The following is an 18,783-nucleotide window of genomic DNA, read 5'->3' as shown; positions in this document are numbered from 1 at the left end:
GACATCGTCTTAATTAAATTGTTTCATTTGAAATGATACCAGTTTACATGAATATATTTCTTTCACATTTTGTCCAAATCACCCACTTTAGGAAACTATAATTTCATCATGAAAAAAAAAATCATTCTTTGAGGGGCATCTGGGTGACTCAGTCGGTTGAGCGTCTGACTGTTGATTTCGGCTCAGGTCATGTTCTTGGGAGTCATGGGATCGAGCCCCCACCTCGGGCTTTGTGCTTAGCGGGGTGCCTGCTTGAGATTCTCTCTCTTCCTCTCCCTCTGCCCCTCCCCCTGCTCACGCAGGCATGTGTTCTCTTTCTCTCTCTCAAATAAATCTTAAAAAAAAAAAATCATTCGTTGGAATATCATGCATTGTCTTCTGAAAATGCTGAACTGGATTGTTTCTTAAGAAACAAATTCAAGTCGACTCTTTCCTTGGCTCTTTACTTTTTCTTCCACTTCTTATCATATACATTCTGGAAGGCTCAGAACATATTAAAATACACAGAGCCCTTTAGTATTTAAACAGAAAAGAAAGGAAGAGATGAATGGGGGAGGGAGGCAGGGAGAGAGGAAGGGAAGAAGGAAGGGATAGGGAAAGGGAAGAAGGGTGGGAAGAAGGAAGGAAAGATGGAAGGCAGGAAGGGAGGGGAGATGGTTGAGCAGAGACTTATTTCAGGAGTCAAAGTTGTAGTTCTCATTACAATATGAAGCATTTTGATGTGTGGTTTGAGGGACTCGCTGGGTGAACTTTATCTTTACAAAAGCAAAAATCCTGTTTGCATAAGCCAAAGAATCCCATTTCAGTTATATTCCCTTTGGAATTTCAAAAGCTCTCAAGTTCTCCCTCCTTCAATTACAAACATCAGTTCAGTGAGGTTTTTCATTGGCATAGAAGAAGTTAAAGGACAAGTGACTCTGGTAGACAAAACAAGAAGATATACAGACTCACTGGAAATGTCTAGATTTTGAAAAGTACCTGATGTGGAAAAAAATTGAAAGGGACATCGGAATGGAAAATTCCTTTGCTGGCTTCCTGTTCTCCTTCCTGCTAAGGTGGGATTAGTTACCAGCTGTCAAATGAAATATCACTTTTAATTCTTATTTTGGTGGAAGGAAAGCATTAGGGAAAAAAAAACGTCTTGGAAGGGAATGAGGCAACAAGAACCTTCCTTTCTGTAATTCATTCCTGAAGTTTGACAAGAGGACAAAAGGGCACAGGGAGAGAAGGACGGAATTCTGCCTCCAGTAGGAAAAGTGAGGAAGAAGTGAAATAACTATGCAGGTAAATGGGTCTCCCACAAGTATTTCCTAACGAAGTCATCAGTGTGGTAAGGAAGTTAGTTAGGGGCTTGGGGCTTGAAGTATTCAAGTAATTACCTCAAATCTTCCCTCAGATAGACAAAGACAGAATCAATAAAAGCAAAATTGTCTCTAAAATGAGGGTGTGTTTGCAAATCCAGTCAGCTGCCTTTGATGCAATTCTCATTCCCTCAGAAGGCATGCCTCCTTGAGGAGAGTGACTGCTTCTCAACATACAAGCACTTCTTGCACAAGATTAGGATTTAGCTAATGTTTGGGCACACCTTCAAATGTTGCATCACATCTGTGGCATGCTTGACAGTTTATAAAGCTCTCTCCCGGCATGGTTTCAGTTAATGCCCACAGCATGGTATCAACCATACCCATAAATGTGGGTGGGACTGGGGTACTGGGAAGCGGGGGAACTGGGAAGCCAGCGCACAGGCTCCCAAAGATTGGCTTGACTTGTATCTCCCGATTGTTAGGAATTCCAAGGTTAGGAATGCATTGTTACATTATGACAAGAGGTCCTTGACCAAGGTTAAAAAAACAAGAATCAAAATTGCTAATACAATTTGAATCTCAATTTTATCTTAAAATTATAGGGGAAAAGCATGCAAATCATTTTACCAAAGGACACTGAGGCTTGTGATTAATCTCTATTGTTTTCTTTGCACTCTTATTCATATTATATCCAATAAACATATAGAACTTTAATACCCGGGAGAGATTTTTAAAGGTATTCTTCCAATTTTTTTTTTCCCCTCTAGGAAGGATCATATAGCTTTTAACTTGTTTGCATGATTCAATATATGAGGCTTTTCTGATATGGTCACCTTCATCATTTTTATTTAAATCATTTGTTGAAATATGGTACATCATCTTATAACAATGCTGGACTGGATTGCTCCTTAAGAAAGCAAATTCAGATTAACTTTTTTCCCCCTTTTTCCTCTGCCTCTTATGTATATTCTGGAGGGCTTGGAACACAGTACATCAGACTCCTTCAAGTGAAATGAGACACAACAAAGAAAAATTTGAGAGCTGGAATGATGAAGAAAAAACAAAAAACAAAAAAACAAGAATGTAATCACCTTCTAGTAATTATTTATTTATTTTTTATTTATTTATTTTTTATTATTATGTTATGTTAATCACCATACATTACATCGTTAGTTTTTGATGTAGCATTCCACGATTCATTGTTTGCGTCTTCTAGTAATTATGATGTTGGGTAGAGTATCTGGGCAGCAAGAGGGTCTTCAGTGTCATGACAGGTGGGAAATGGACAAGGAATGATAAGGAAGCTCAGTAAGACCTTGGACTAAAGAAAGGAGTCCAGAGGAGTTAAAAAAAATAAATAAGTGTTTTGACCCCTCCAAATATGGCATACTTGTTTAAGAAAAGCATTCATTGCTTAACATCTACCATGTCACAGCTGTCTGCATGCTTTGTTAGATTCAAAGATGGTTAAGACTCAGTCAATCCTTATCCACCAGTATTTAAAATTCAGTAAATGAGGGGCCCCTGGGTGGCTCAGTCAGTTAAGCGTCTGCCTTGGGCTCAGGTCATGATCCCAGGATCCTGAGATCGAGTCCTGCGTCAGGCTCCCTGCTCAGCGGGAAGCCTGCTTCTCCCTCTCCCTCTGCCCCTCCTCCCTGCTCATGCTTGTGCGTGGCACCTTCTCTCTCAAATAAATAAATAATCTTAAAAAAAAATAAAATTCAGTAAATGAAATGAGATGTGCAACAAAGGACTGTAATATACAAATTGAAAGGGACAGTTTGTTCTTTCTTAAAATTATTTTCCATTTTAAAAAAAATTTTAAGGATTTTATTTATTTATTTGTCAGGGAGAGAGAGAGAGTGAGCGAGCACAAGCAGGGGGAGCAACAGGCGGAGGGAGAAGCGGGCTCCCTGTGGGACTTGATCTGGGATCCTGGGATCATGACCTGAGCTGAAGGCAGACGCTTAACCAACTGAGCCACCCAGCGTCCCTAAAATTATTTTTTAAATAAAATATAAGTTGATGTTTACAGTAGGCAGAGAAGGAGTTAGTAAAAGGAAACTTGAAAGAAAGATAGGATTTTTAAAAGATGTTTATCTCTTTACAGCAATTGTAGGTTTACAGTAAAATTGAGGGAAGATACAGATTTCCCATCTAGTCCCTGCCCCACTCATGCATAGCTTCCTCCATTACCAACACCACTTACCAGAGTGGTGCATTGTTTTTTATCAAGAAGGAACCTACATTGACATATCATAATCACCCCATATCCATAGCTTAACTTAGGGTTCATTCTTGGTGTTGTATATTCTATGAGTTCGGACAAATGCATAATGACATGTATCCTTCATTATAAAACCATACAGAGTATTTTCACTGCTCTAAAAGCTCTCTGTGCTCTCTGCCTATTCATCTGTTCATGCTACCCTCCCCCAAATCTTTTCACTGTCTCTATAGTTTCACCTTTTCCAGAATGTCATATAGTTGGAATCATCCAGTATGTAGCCTTTTCAGATTGGCTTCTTTCACTTAGTAATATGCATTTAAGATTCCTCCTTGCTTTAACCACAGTTTACTTATCCATTCACAGACTGAAGAACATCTTGGTTGGTTCCAAGTTTTGGCAACTGTGAATAGAGCTGCTCTAAATGCCAATGTGTAGGTTTTTGTGTGGGCAAAGTTTTTAACTCTTTTGGGTAAAGACCAAGGAGCATGATGGCTGGATTGTACAATAGAATGATAAGATTTTAGATTATAGAGTTGACTTGTGAGTTAACCATGTATTAATCATTAACCATAAAAGAAGAACATTATCACTGGAGAATAGTGAATTGTATGGGCTAGCTGGCATAGATGTTGGCAAACATTTTTCTGTAAAGGGCCAGATACTAAATATTTTAGTCTTTGAGGGCTGCATGGTCTCTCTTAAGGCTCCAAGGGCAACTGGACTCTACTACTCTAGAGTGAAAGCAGCCATTGACAGTATGTAAATGAGTAAGTGTGGCTATATTCCAATAAAACTTTATTTATGGACCTTGAAATTTGAATATCATATAATTTCCAAATGTCACAGAATCTTCTTCTTCTTTTAATTGTGCCCCCACCATTTAAACATGTAAAAATGATTTTTAGCTTGCAGGACTTACAAAAACAGGCATCAGGCTGAACAAACAAAAACACTTTTCCAGTGACAGAGCTAGAGTGATAATACCACCCTTCTACATAAGAAGTAGCCTCTTTGTATTATCTAACTCCTCTTTAGGCCATTACTGAAATCATTGAAGAGCAATCAAGTACAAATCATTGAAAAAGAGAATTATTTATCACTTAAAGGTTTTACACTTTATTAATGAATTCTTTCATCATCTTGTTGCCTGACAAATCTTAACACAAACTTGCCCCTTTGATTTGCCTTGGCATCTCTCTCTGTTTCGAGGAAGATTACAGTTCACCAAAGTTGACCTTCAGTGAAGTTAATTTTCAGTTAAGGTGGATTTAGGAGGCATAGACATGCAACAGAAAGCCAACACAGATACCGTTTTCATCTGGCTTTAGAAAGTGTTTTTCTACTTACATGTGAGCATGGGTGTGTCTGATGTTCTGGGAATTTACTTCAAACAAAGGAATGAAGCCACGCTGTGATTTTCTGACTCAGTTGGAGTTGGGAAACCATCCAATTTCTCTATCTTGCCTTCTGTCCTGCTCTTCTCTGCGGTCTTTTTTAGGCTGTGTTTAGATGTCTCATCTTCTCAGATCAATCCAAACACTCACCCAAACAAAGCTACCTTTCCTGAAATGGTCCTCGCAGAGTTGAGGGTGTTACGTGTATCGTGGTGTTCTTGTAAAAGTTCTTTCAGATGGAATGCTAACAAAGGGAGCTCAGCTTTCAAACAAGGAAGGAATCAAGCAAAGTGATAAAATACTCACTAAATGACCAAGTCAGACTTATTATGGATAAACCACAGGGTAAGTTGCCTTGATTAGTATGCACATGTCCTATTTTCCTGGTATTCAGATTTTTTTGCAGAAGAGGCAACTCCGTGTCCATCACCTCCCTAACATTTACTGGTAATTGAAAAGATAGCTCTTTTAGAGAGCGTTCAGACTCTTCTGCATGGTACTCTGTAGCAGGTTGAAAATCAGTGCTCCGATCAGAATGTCCAATCCTTAATGATAGCTAGCAGGTTGGGGACACTAATTATCTTCCTAAAGTAGGTCGTATTTATTATTATCATCCTCATTTTACAGATGAGGCAACTGGGATGCAGACAGCGTACATAGCTCCCAATATCACAATCCTAGTGAGCACTAACATGAAAATCGTATCTTGCTTCCTCAAGTGTTCATGCTTTTAAAAATGGAAACAAAACCCAAAAACCCCAAAATGGCAACCACGGTCAGAACCCAGAAATGACCCCCTAAATTTGGAGGGCTGACCAAACTGGATGGGGCCCCCTAGATCCCCAGCTACCAATGATCTTGGGAGTAAAAAAATATATGAATTCCTTGCCTGCACAGTTTTCCTTTTGGGATCTCCTGGGTACAGCTCCCCCAGGTTCTGAAGAGCTTGGGATTGTTATTTCTTTAGTTTCTTGTGGCTGCCTTTCACATTCTTCTGGAGCTTTCTCTTGACTCTACCATTTTAAAGCCACCTTCTCACTTATTCGATTTTCTGACTTCCGGTCCACTAGCTTGACCACATGACCACTCACCATTTCATTTCATCTCTTAGGACCTATTGCTGGGGCAGAGTAATTATCAGACTGCATATCCTGGATGTGAACCACAGTGTTGTGTTTTTATTAATCATTTCTGTCCTAAGCTCTGATCCTTGGGGTTCAGGGAGGGAGGACCCTCCAGTCTCCATCTCTGTCTTCCATTTATCAGGGCTTATTCAAAGATGCTAGGCTAGTTCCTTGAAACGGTGCTGCACAGGGTACCTAATCATTAGAGGCATGTTGAATAAAGGAATGAATGGATGCTTAGCTATTTCTAGCTGTCCTGTCTCAGTTTTCATTGGCATTGGATCTCAGCCCTCACTTGCTAAGAGGTAAACAAAGAGTTCTGGTAAAAAGGATTTCTTTGCATTGGGTAGGAGCATTTCCATAGGTCATCTCACCAACCCTGTTTATCAATATTTGTTGAACATATTTCTGGCCCAGGAAATCTTCCTCCTTTATTTCCCTGACCTGGTGAAAACTTAGTCAGGGTATGCTTGAATGCCCTTCACGCTGTACCTCCTCCAGAGGGACAGGGGTGGTGAGGTAACCTCTGTCTCAGCTGACCAGCTATCGCCTGCTTTATAAGATGCCAAGGGCTACCTATGTAGATTCTCAGGTGGGACTGTAGGAACAAACCTGTGTCAATGGTTAACTCAGGTTCTTGGTTTCTGGAGTTTTTCTTTCCTTTATTATTAACTAAAGAACATTTTTACCATTGCTCAGCTGGGAGCACCCAGCTCATAGAGCCTCTGTGGGGAGAGTGAATAAAGGTAAGCATTGCTCTATTTTTTTTATTATACAAAGTCATTCAGCCTATGCTTTGTTCATGCTGGCTTCTGTTTAAGGGGCAGCAATGTTTTGTACACAGCAATGTCAATTCAATGTTGAGTTAAAGGCAATTAAGATAATTTCCTATGCAAGTGTTTTAAGTAGAGTGTCATATTCCTTGAGTTCTTTTGAAACTTTGGTCAAAAGTATTCTCAAATTGGTCTTTACAGAGTTTATTAAACAGCTTTTACATGACACTATATATGTAGATATCTAAAAGTGACTTTATCGTATTCCATATTCAATACCAGATGGAGTATTCTATAATTTCTTTTGAAAGCAAATTATTGCATCCTGCATAAGTGTATAGACATTTATGGGTATATAGCTTCAAGCATTGAAATGTGCTTTTACACACACCTTCAAAAAACTTCAAGAAAAAATAGGTTAATTTTTTCTGAGAATTGTAAATAATGATATGAGATGAAATAAAAATATATGCGTTTATAAACTTATTTTAAAATGCTCCCCTTTTTTCTGGTTGTCTGTGTGAGGCCGTTTTTTTGTGTTTTTCAAGTAAGCTTTTTGCCCCTTGAACTCACAACCCTGAGATCAAGACTAGCATGCTTTACTGACTGAACCAGCCAGGTGCCCAGTTCTAGACTTATTTTGACATAAATTAGAAGTAGAGAATTTCATTCTGTTGTGTTCACTTTAATTTCTCTAAAGGTTTTTTTTTTCCTCGTGCAATAAAATCTTAGAAATTTTATTCTTAGGTATTTATTGAGACAAGTGTGGACATGTTGATCTTTGCCCTCTGGAAATTATTAATTCTCTATTGTATACAATTGAATTGTTTCTGTTGGCATTGGGTACAGGTGGTAACCGTGAACTTTTCTACAAACCAGGTGGATTTTGATCAAGTGCATTAAGCTCTTAGATGATCGTATGAACTGAAAGGTCCTTAGGAAAATAGACCTGGATGGAATATTTCTGCTGAGCATTAATGCCACAGCTAGGCAAGTGTCAGAGCCTTAGGAAGAAAGACTGGATTAATGTATCTTTGCCACTTTACTTTGGAAACTGTAGGCCAACCACTGTCTATTCAGATCTTAACCAGCAAAGTAACACAGGAGTCTAAACGACAGCTGTTTTGTAGAATGCCATTTAAGGAGTTCTTGAAATGAAGTTAAAAAGAAGTTTAAAAGTGAACAGGGTCCAGAGTTCACGTCCATTCAAATTAGCAGAGGGAGAGGGAGACAGAGAGAGAGAGAGACAAAGACAGAAGGAGGAAGATACAGTGAGGAACTGGAGCTAACTGGTAGAAGTAACTCCTGCTTAGGATTATTTTTAGAACATGAGAATAGTGGTAAATCCAAGACATTAGTCTCATTCAAAACAGGACCATGACCACATCTGACATTGGAAGAAAAGACTTGAGGAGGATACTATTTGAAATCATTTTCCTAAATAAGTATATTTTGACTTGCAAGAGAACAAGTGTTTTCAAGGATATTGGAAAACTATGTTTCTTCCATTTTATATATATTAGTGGTGAGTCCAAGTGAAGGCTTGGATATCAGTTAGTTGAAAATTAGGAATCGGCAAAAAGTGTAGTTTTAGGGAAGATGATAGACATATACAGGATATTTAGAGCAAATATTTGGTACCAAAACAACTCATATATTTAGGTAACCTTTTTTCAAATTTATAAAACCCATCATTTGAACAAACTGTCCAGCTTTTGTCCCATATGAATTTATTCTTAAGTATGAATAAAGTTACCTCCTTGTTCTAGGAATAGTGACCTCAAACCTAACTTTAGGAATAAAATGTGCATGCTTCTCATTACCACACAATACCCTACTTTTTCTAATCTGATGAATATCGAGAGTTAATAGGCTTGATACCAAGGGCAAAGAGGAAATGCCCCCGAAAGATCTCTCGTGTGTGGTCCTTGTGCGTGGATGTGGCTGAGAACATGTAGGTCACCAATACCCTCTTCCTATGAACCTGTGAGTGATGTCTTATCCATGGATATTGTTTTAACATACTTGGGAGCCTATCATCATAACTCTGTAACTCAGCATGACTGAAGCCTTAGCCCTCAAGAATCTACCTTGATTCTTTTTACCAAGTGATGGCTGGCATTGCTTTTCTTTTCTAGGCATACACAATTACTTACGTCACATTGATAAAAGCAGTTTTTCTAGCTGGAGGAAATTTTATTTGTTTTTTTCCACTAATAGATTTTTGGGGATAATGGGAAAGAAATAAGTTAATTTTTTTTTCAGGAGGGCAATGACCTATGTTTTGTTTGTGGAAAAGCAAAATCCAGAATTTTCCCTCTCTCTCTTTTTTCTTTTCTTTTTTTAAATTTGTTTTGTTTTTGTTTTTTTACCATCATGGTCTCAGCTCCTTAACCCCTGGTAAGACACTGACATTGAGATAATGGGTCATCCTGTCATTTCCCTGATTTAACTGGTAGTGCACTTAGCAAGAGACATTTTTTTTTCTGATTTATTCATTGATTGGTTCTCTCAGCAAATATTTATTAAGTGACAAAAAAGTCCTAAAGCCTGTGGGTTGCATGGGAGATAGCTTAATGGGTGAAACCACTTTCTTTGGGAATTTAAGACTAGTGAAGGAAGAAAAACAAATGATTTGTCAATGCATGATATATCATGTATTCAACAAATATTTATTGACTGACTACTCTGTGCCAGGCATTGATTAGACATATATTGATGAAAAGGACATATTAATGAAAAGAAAAAGACAAAAATTCCTGCCTTTATGAATCTTGCATTTTATAGTAGATGTTGGGGGAGTCTATCCAGAAGTAAAATTAAAAGCATGTTAGTGGTGATAAGCAGTATAGAGGAAAACACAATGGAGGAAGGAATTACTGGGGGTGGGGCTGGAGGAGTGAGAGCATTGTATTCGTTATCTATTGCTGTGTAACAAATTTCCCCAAAACTGTGTCTCAAAGCAAAAATTGTCATCTCCGGTTTCCTGGGTCAGGAATCCAGGCTGATGTGGGTCCTCTGGATCACATGCTGCAGTCAAAGTGTCCACTGGAACTAACCATCTGAAGCCTTGCATGGGGGAGGATTCCCTTCCAAGCTCAATCACATGGTACTTGGCAGGATTGGTTCCTTTGGGGCAGTTGGATTGGGGGTGGGCTCAGTTCTCCACTAGTTGTTGGCGAGAGTCCTTCCTCACTTCCTTGCCATGTGGGCCTTGCCATAAAATATCTCAAAACATGGCAGCTGGTTTCCATTAGAGCAAGAGGCAAGTAAACAAGACAGAGACAGTCTTTTTCAAACCTAATCTTAAAAGTGATGTCCCCTCACTTTGGCCAAATTCTATTCATTAGAAGTGAGTCACTTATTCCAGCCAACACTCAAGGGGAGGGGATTTCACAAGAACATGAACACCAGGAAACAGGGATCTTAGGGAACCATCTTCAAAGCTGTCTATCGCAGCTCTACATTTTTAAATAGGATTGTCAAAAGGGAGCTTCACTAAGTAGGTGATATTTGATTGAAGACTTGGAGGTGGTGAGGAAGTGAGCAATATGGATACCTTGGAGAAGCACAGTTCAGGTAGATGGAATAGTTGGGCAAGGCTCTGAGTGTCCCTGGCACGTTTGAGAAACAGCAAGGGGGATCAGTGTGGCTGAAGCAAAGTTGCAAGGGGAAGAGGAGTTGTAGATGAGGTCACGTGGATGTGCCAGGATTTTTTTTCCAGAATGGAGAGGATTCTGCAAGCTAAATGTCTCAGAGATGGTTTTTTTGAGACATTATGAAGGACCACGGGGAGGTATCAGTTTGAATAGGTAGAAAGACAGTGAGGAAGAGCATTGTAGATGGTAGAAGGTGATGTGGATGAAGAAAATACAGAAGTGGGGATGAGGGTAAAAGAAGACATGGCTCCTCTAGTTTGACCAATGGAAGAACAAGAAGGTATCTTAATGACCTGCTCACCAAATGAGACTTGTAAGGAGCACACAAATCTCATCACCATAGAAACCAGGTCTTCTTTGGCTGCTGTCAACAGACAGGGGGCTACAAAGCAAAACTAATTTTCTTGGGCAGTAAACAGTATTAGAAGGCTTTCTAGAAGGCTTTCTCCCAATGCCTCTCCTCTGGGGAGGATGTGATCTTCTCTCAGTTTTTAGCAAATAATGACCCAGCAGGTCGTCCATCAGTCTTAGCATCTTCAAAGAGCCCCTCTGTTGGAAACCATGGGAATAAGGGATCTAAATAAACAGTCCTTCTGAGATGCATTTTGTCTCAGCCATTCAGACTTTTGTATCAAAAATACTACAGATTGGGTGGCTTAAACAACAAACATTTAGTTCTCACAATCCTGGAGGCTGGAAGTTCAAGATACCAGTATATGTAGTGTTTGGTGAGACCCATTTTCTGGTTCACGGAGGGCCATTTTCTCAGTGGGAGGACACAAACATTTAGTCCATAGCATCTATTAGCGTTGAAATAAACTCAGATAGGTTGTTTTTGGTTAAGGTTGCTAGGCCCAAGAGCTCAGCTTCAGTGGGAGAAAAATGGCTTTGTCTACACTCTGAAATGCATTGCATTGAAGGATTCCTATGTGGAGACAGTTGCTCCCTGGTTTCTCAGCTGGCCAGCCTCAGAGGACTTGGGGGAGAGATATCATCATCCTTTAAGCCGTATGTGCCCTGAATTTTGTGGTTATTAAAATGTAAGGAGTGGGTGACTTTATTTTTTTATAGCTGCTTTTGCCTGAAAAGATGGGATCAACTATTTTCCTCCAGGGTTTTCTACTCCGAAACCAAGAATTCAGATGCAAAATGTATATTGCATTTTAAAGAGGCTTTTCACTATTAAATACAACTTTTTCTAGTTACCTTGGCTCCACATTCACTTTCTCTCAAAAATAGACCTGAAACTGTCCACAGATACAAAGGAAATTGGGGAAAAGTCAATCTGAGTAAGAAACAGCCCCAAAGTAGATTTACTTGACAATTCCAAATAAAGGTGATCTTCACCTTAAATATGGTCCAGAAATATCACCTCAATTCTTAGTTTTATTTTACTTACATGAGTATAGTTTAAAAGACTTCAAATGGTTACATATCTTCAGATTATATTCCACAAGATTTGTTCTTTTAACTTAAAAACAAACATTCAGCTATTTCTTTTCTTTTTTTTTTTTTTTTAAGAAAAAAGTATGTTCGAGGGAACATAACCAAAAGCATCTTTTATTATGGTGAATTTTAATTTTTCATTATATTCCATTTTAAATTAGAACCATGTTCCCATGCAATCAATAATCTTTTATTCAATCTGGATACAAAGATAACAAAAACTTGGTCCCTGCCCTCAGTCTGGCAGAAAAAAAGACAGGTCTGTACATAATTAAGGGCAATTCAATGGCCTAGGACCATGATAAAATAAGATAGGATTAGCACACCAACCCACTGAACTTTTTTCAGGAAAGAAATAGGGGGATAGCCTTCTTTGGGGTATGTGGGTGTTGTTCAGGATGGGCTTTTAGAATTCAGGAAGTTTAAACACTGAGATATTGTGTGTGTGTGTGTGTGTGTGTGTGTTTTAAGATTTATGTATTTATTTGAGAGAGAGAGAGAGCATGCATATGTGTGAGGGGAAGGGGAAGGATCAGAGGGAGAGAATCCTCAAGCAGAGCCCAGCCTGGGGCTCTAGCCCACTGAGATCACAACCTGAGACAAAACCAAGAGTAAGATGCTCAACCGACTGAGCAACCCAGGTGCCCCTGAGATACTGTTTTTACTATGAACTGTTTTACAAGATTTTTCATTGCCTTACATTTGCCATCTTCTTTCCCTTCGTTTGGTAACTGTATTAGTCAGGGTTCTCCAGAGAACCAGAGCTAATAGGATATATAGAAAAGGAGAGACAGAAAATGATTTATTCTAAAGAATCGGTCATGTGATTGTCAGAGAAGGCCAGTCTGAAATCTGTAGGTTAAGTGGCAGGTTGGAAATTAAAGTAAGAGTAGATATTGTAGTATTTTTTTTTAAAGATTTATTTATTTTTAGAGAGAGAACCCAAACGGGGAGAGGGGCAGAAGGAGAGGGAGAGAGAGAATCCTCAAGCAGAACTCCTTGTTGAGTGCAGAGCCTAATGCGGGACTGGATCCCAGGACCCTGAGATTACGACCCGAGCTGAAATCAAGAGTCAGACGCTTAACCGACCACCCAGGTGCCCTGAAATTGTAGTTTTGAGTCCAAAATTTGTGAGTTAGACCAGCAGGCAGGAAACTAGGCAGAGTTTCATATGTTGCAATCTTGAGGTAGAATTGCTTCTCCTTCGGGAAACTTCAATTTTGCTCTTAATACTTTCAACTGCTTGGATGTGGGCCACACGCATTTTGGAGGATCATCTGCTTTGCTGAAAGTGGACACATTGTAAGTGTTAATCACATCTAACAAATATCTTCACAAAACATCCAGAATGATGATTGGCCAAACAACTGGACATCATAGCTTAGCCACATTGTACATAAAATTAACCATCACAGTGACATAGAACATTTTCAACCCTGATTGTATTTTGTCATACAGACATTCTAAGTTTGAAGCGTCAGTTTCTATAAAAGAACTTAAGAACCATACTTTATTAGTTATTACATTTTTAATTCCACAAAATAGATATGCCTAAAAATATGATCATTTGGGTAGAGCAGTAGCCATTAATTTAATACAGCATTTTCAGTGCTATAGCTTTTTACCATGCAATTTGGCCAAAGAGAAAATAATTTCTCTTAATTAAGACAAAGAATGGGTTACTTTAAAAGGCATCCATGGTCCATCCTTCTAATGGCATTGTCTCCTCTTCCATTAACTTCACATTCTACACCATATTTTTCAGCTATTATATATTCTCTCCTATATTTGCATGCAGTTGATTTTTCATGAGTAGGAGTCCTGCTTCCAAATGACTTATGTTCATGGTAGTAACGATGTGCCAGGAACTATGAGAAGCCACAAGATAAACATGGTGTACATTTCAGAAGCATTAATTTAACTCCAGAATTTTGATTGAGAATAAGAGGAATTAATTTAACTGATAAGCAGTTTAAAGAATTATTTTTGTAGTTTAGGTGTTTTGAGATACATATCCAGAATTCAAAATGAGCATAGATTTTAAAAAAAAATCCTAAGACCAGAATACTTTGAGCTTCAGTCCAATCCTTTGTGTTATATTCTCAGATCCCCCTAGGATTTGGGGAAGGGATAAGGGTAACATACTCATTTCTCTTGTTGGTTTTTTTTTTTTTTTTCAGGTTTTTCATTTAATGGAAAATTTTGAGAAGTACTATTAAAGGATAATTTTTGTGAGACCAAATTCTTGGGTTAGGTTACTACTTGATTAGTTAGTTGGCTCTGCCCCAGAAAAATATCTACTCACCCACAAACTTGGCCAGTCTTTTCACGACTATGTACTCTTCACATCTCATGTGAGAATTTTCCAAACAATGGGTAATTCAGGACATTCTGTCTCTACTTTGGGAAAATAATCCAAAGTAACCTCACAAAACAAGGCACCTAGCATAATGGCTGGACCACAAAAATTGTTCAGTAGATCTCTGATTCAGGTCTCCCCTAGACAGAAGCCAGCACATCGAGTCTGCTGTGCAAGGGCAAAATAGCTCTCGCCAACTAGCACTTACCTGAAAGAAACACTGAGCCATCTTTGATGAGCTATTAGGTTATTAATTGACCTTCTAGTGTTCTGGTAATGTACTATTGAGTTCTATTTATAGATGGCACAGTAAAATCCTTCCCCGGACTTGCACCTAAAATTGAGAAGGTGCCAGAACATTAAAGACTATGAGCCATACACCAGGATCGTCACAGCAAGAAGCCTGTTCCTGTTGTGTGTTTAGCCTGCCTTTTATTTGGGTCAGAATTGAGCCAACTTGTGGGTGGTTAGATAACACTCAAGGAGAAAGTGATGTGACTAATTTGAGCAAAGTTACACATATTTAAATTTAGGCTTTGTGGGAATAGAAAGTGGTTCCATTTCCTTATGACTAAAGTTTTATTTAGCTGTGCTCGATAACAATATTGTGCTGATGATAAGATTGCACCATTTGCATCAGGAGTTGAAAGGCTAAAGAAACTAAGGAGAGCAAAATCACAAACAAGCAGACCTAAACAAAACCCAACAGAAGCAAAATGTACTGTGCTTTACACTCACAGGAGTTAAGCATGATGGAAACCAGGGCAATGTTTCCATGCATTATATAGCTATAGGCAGATTATTTTGTGTGTGTTTCCTCTGCATGATTGCATCAAATCATTCCTGTTCTTTGCTAGTGTAAACAGTGGACACCACTTCTCATTCAGCATGGAATTTGGTTATGATCTGCTGTAGCAGCTTGTGAAACAGAAGCACAGGAGTACAGACTGAGCAGAACTAGGAGGAAGTCCAGCATTGTGTCCTGTATGCAAGAGTTATTCAGAGTCACCATGCTTCTTTTTGTGTGGAAAGTAAGGGACTATACTAATGATATACAAGCAAATACCATGGTAATTGCTATACCATTAGTATAGGATTGTGGACATGGCTGTTGTAGGCATCGAAATCATGGCATTTGGTAACCCCATTGCCATTCAATGGATAGAACATTGTCATCTTCTACACTTTGGTTTCTTGAACAAATGGCACCTCCATTACTCTAAATCAGTGTGCAATGCTCATTGCACTGAGCACTAGGTATATAAAGATAAATCTATCAGTTGGTTGCCCCTGGGAAAGTCAAAACCTAGCAAAGGAAGACACAGGCAGAAAAACCAGCTGTGCCTGGGGACTTGAGGGAAGCTGAAAGAAAGAAGAAATGTCTGCCTGATTTATGAAGAACCTGACATGTTTGGAAGAATGTGAGGAGTTCTGAGGGGTTGGCACATAGAGTTTTCAGTGTGACGGTGAAGGTAGAATGGAAATAAATGGAATAGAAAACGTGGCTTTGACCTAAGCAGTAGCTGGCATGGGAAGGGTATTTATGGCGCCCACCCTTCTCCCCCAAATCACTGAGGACTATAGTCATTAAGACTGAACAAGTTCCCCGTTACTTGGGACTGGCTCTGGGAAAGGGGGAGGATTTAATAGGAGATGTGGAGAATGGAGAAGAGAGAGGATAAACTAATTAGTGATGCTTTCCTACTTTAGAGAGGACACTGGTTTCATTGCAAGGTAGGTTTTTTCAATAAAGAGCACTCTCTCTAATCTGAAGAGCTTGATAATTCCTTATCAGCGTTCTACTTTCTTCTGAAGTTGTCCATTTCCTTTGCCTTATTGTCCTAAACTGCATAGATGTTAACTTGGTGCCCACTCTGTTCATGGAGTAGGTGGACAGAATCTCTTTTTATATCTTAATGGTGGGTTTAAGGTGGAATTAGGAATTTACCCTACATACCAAGGGATGGGTAGATAGAAAGAGGCATCATGGTGCAGCGGTGCATTGGGCTCAACATCAGAAGTCTTCAATCTCACCATCTTTACACATTTGTTATTATTTGACAGTAGCTAGTTCTCTATCATCAGTTTCCTCATCTATAAAATAAATATGAATTCTCCTAATGGTTGTGCTTCTGTAATCAAACCTTGATAATTGAGCCTATTAAATATGTGTGTGTGCGTACATGCTTGTGTGTGTGTGTGTGAGTGTGTGTGTGTGTATTTTTCTGATGCTGGAGCCTGAAGCCACAAGGCAGGCAGTTGGAAAGACAGATGCATGTGAAGTGAAGGAAAGCAACAGATGAGAACCAGTGAAAATGATCTGGAAGCCATCAGGATGAAATGGAGCTCATATCCATCTCTCACAATGCTTGAGCCTCCAATTAGATAATGAGGGTGGCCAGCAGGAGAAGCTTGTACCTGCCATCATGTAATCAGGAGCCAAAGAAGCTGAAGGAAGAGAGTTACAGAAACTGTGGGGTGACCTGCTGTTCAGTGCCAATCACACGAGGCAGCAGATCAGTGACAACCTCTGTGAATGACCACAGAGCCTCATGCCCTATGCCAACCTTCTGACGTGAAAGGAATATGGCTTGCATCTTACAAATCTCATGCAAAATGTCTCCCAGTGGGTCCAGGCTAACCTGAACTATGAGGGGAATGGAATTCTGGAACATGTGGTCCCAGTTTAGCTAAATTAATACAATCCAAATCTACTACCCTTGACACCTGCCATTCAGAATATAGAACAAATGATTGAAACATAGTTCCTACCCCCAAATAGCTATCCTTGTGGTGGAAGAGAGTCTTAATTCACTCTGGTATACGTTGTAATGGAACTGCTTTGTCTCTTTTACAAGCAAAAAGTGAGATTAATGCACATGAATGAGCTTTGGAAGTGTTAAAGGTTTAATGGCTTTTCAGAGTCTCACTTTGGCTGTGTGATGTTAGATTACCTCTATGCTTAAAAGTGAACACTGGGAATGAATTCATTCTGGATATCTTAGTAAGTTTAGATCCCCTAGGCTTTGTCTTATTTCACGTAAGTAGTGTGGTGGTGCTGAATGGATAGCAACCAAATTTCTACACTAACCCAAATCCTTTCATTCATGAGATTATACCTGTTCCTTTAAGTCACCAACCATTTCCCCACAGAGACAACGTTTGTCCTGATTTAGCATAACTTATCCCTCTTTTAAGCTGAGAAAATGGGACACATTAAACCGATAGCTAAGTTCCTTGACTGTTCATTTTTAAAAAACCATTGAAGATTAGAAATGGCCTCAAAATGTTGTGCCAGATCTGTCCTGTGAAAACTCCTTTTTAATCAGCACCATCTTGCGTAGATTGTCTCTGCTATCACTTTATTAGATTGTGTTTGACTCACCCTTTCAACTTAGCCTTCTGTCTCATTTTTCTCTTCCTTCGATGCTGCCTCGTTAGGCAGATTTTGAGTCTTTCAGAGACTTCACATTTTCTCTGTATCTCAAGGATAGTGTCACAATGATGAGGTGGCCTCATTGTTTCCACAACCCAAACGTTCTGTTACTGAAGTCATGAATAGAAGATATTTTTGCCCAATCTTCTATGAATGATATGAGACTACATGGAGAAAGTTCTGAGATGTTTCCCCTACCAATAACGAAGGAATGTGTGTCGCTTGACTGCAGAAATAATATTTTCAATTTACTGATTGATTTTTGTTTTAAAAAAGACATGCTGTGCCCCATGGTAAGTGCTTCACAGATCTTAATCCTTCCATCCCTATGATGAACTTCATTTTTACAGATGAGGAAGCAAGGACGAAGGGGCCATGCAGTGTTTCGAAGATCACACAGCTTGTAAATGGCACAGCTGATTTTGGACCAGGCAGTCTTTGTCCCTGGTATCTGTTTTTAACTACTAATCTGTGCCCTCTAAAGAACCTCAGTTTTCCATAAATTCATAGCTGCATGATGATTAAGAATGCTAAATGATATTAACACATAATTTGGATTATACACCCAGCATTCAAGAAACCTTTGTACACAATACAAAGGGAAAGCATGAGAAATGCTCAGGCATTGAAATGATAAAATAGAATCAAACCCTACCAATGGGACCCAGCTCTCTACTCTGTAATTATTGACTTCTTTGAAGTATTCTCGTTTGCATGCAGGCATTAAAGTGTTCTTTCTCTGTGGCATTTAAAAAATAAAAACAAGCCAATCAGAAACAGAAAAGAAGATATCTGCACTCTAGTTAAGGGGCAGAACCCCAGCCACACCGATACAGGGCTTTGTCATTTTCATCAAAAGTGAATAAACACAAACAGAACTTTAACATCATAAATCAATAAGAATTTTGATTTGAGCAATATTTCATTGATGGGGGAAAATGCAGTCATTCTTTATGGTCCTAATGACATATGAAAGTCTGTTGGCTTTAATACCAAATATTGAACTAAGATCAAATAAGCCATTTGTTTGAGGGAAAAGACGGAGATAAAAGTAGAGC

The 18,783-nt window shown here is 39.0% G+C and overlaps 1 protein-coding gene across 1 annotated transcript in view; it reads left to right on the top strand.

Annotated features, from left to right (window-relative positions):
- Window positions 1-1,223: 1,223 nt before the first annotated feature.
- The window catches only part of KCNJ16 (potassium inwardly rectifying channel subfamily J member 16), a 58,746-nt gene continuing 41,186 nt past the window's right edge, over window positions 1,224-18,783 (top strand). The window contains exon 1 of the mRNA XM_035026151.1: window positions 1,224-1,284. The gene's annotated coding sequence lies outside the window, so the exon portion shown is untranslated. The remainder of the gene's footprint in view (window positions 1,285-18,783) is intronic.

This window comes from Mirounga leonina, unplaced genomic scaffold, assembly GCF_011800145.1.
Source record: "Mirounga leonina isolate KUSES-001 unplaced genomic scaffold, KU_Mleo_1.0 Mir_197, whole genome shotgun sequence".
Classification (NCBI taxonomy): Eukaryota; Metazoa; Chordata; class Mammalia; order Carnivora; family Phocidae; genus Mirounga; species Mirounga leonina.
The sequence above is the reverse complement of the archived record's forward strand: the minus strand, read 5'-3'. Positions and strand labels throughout refer to the sequence as shown.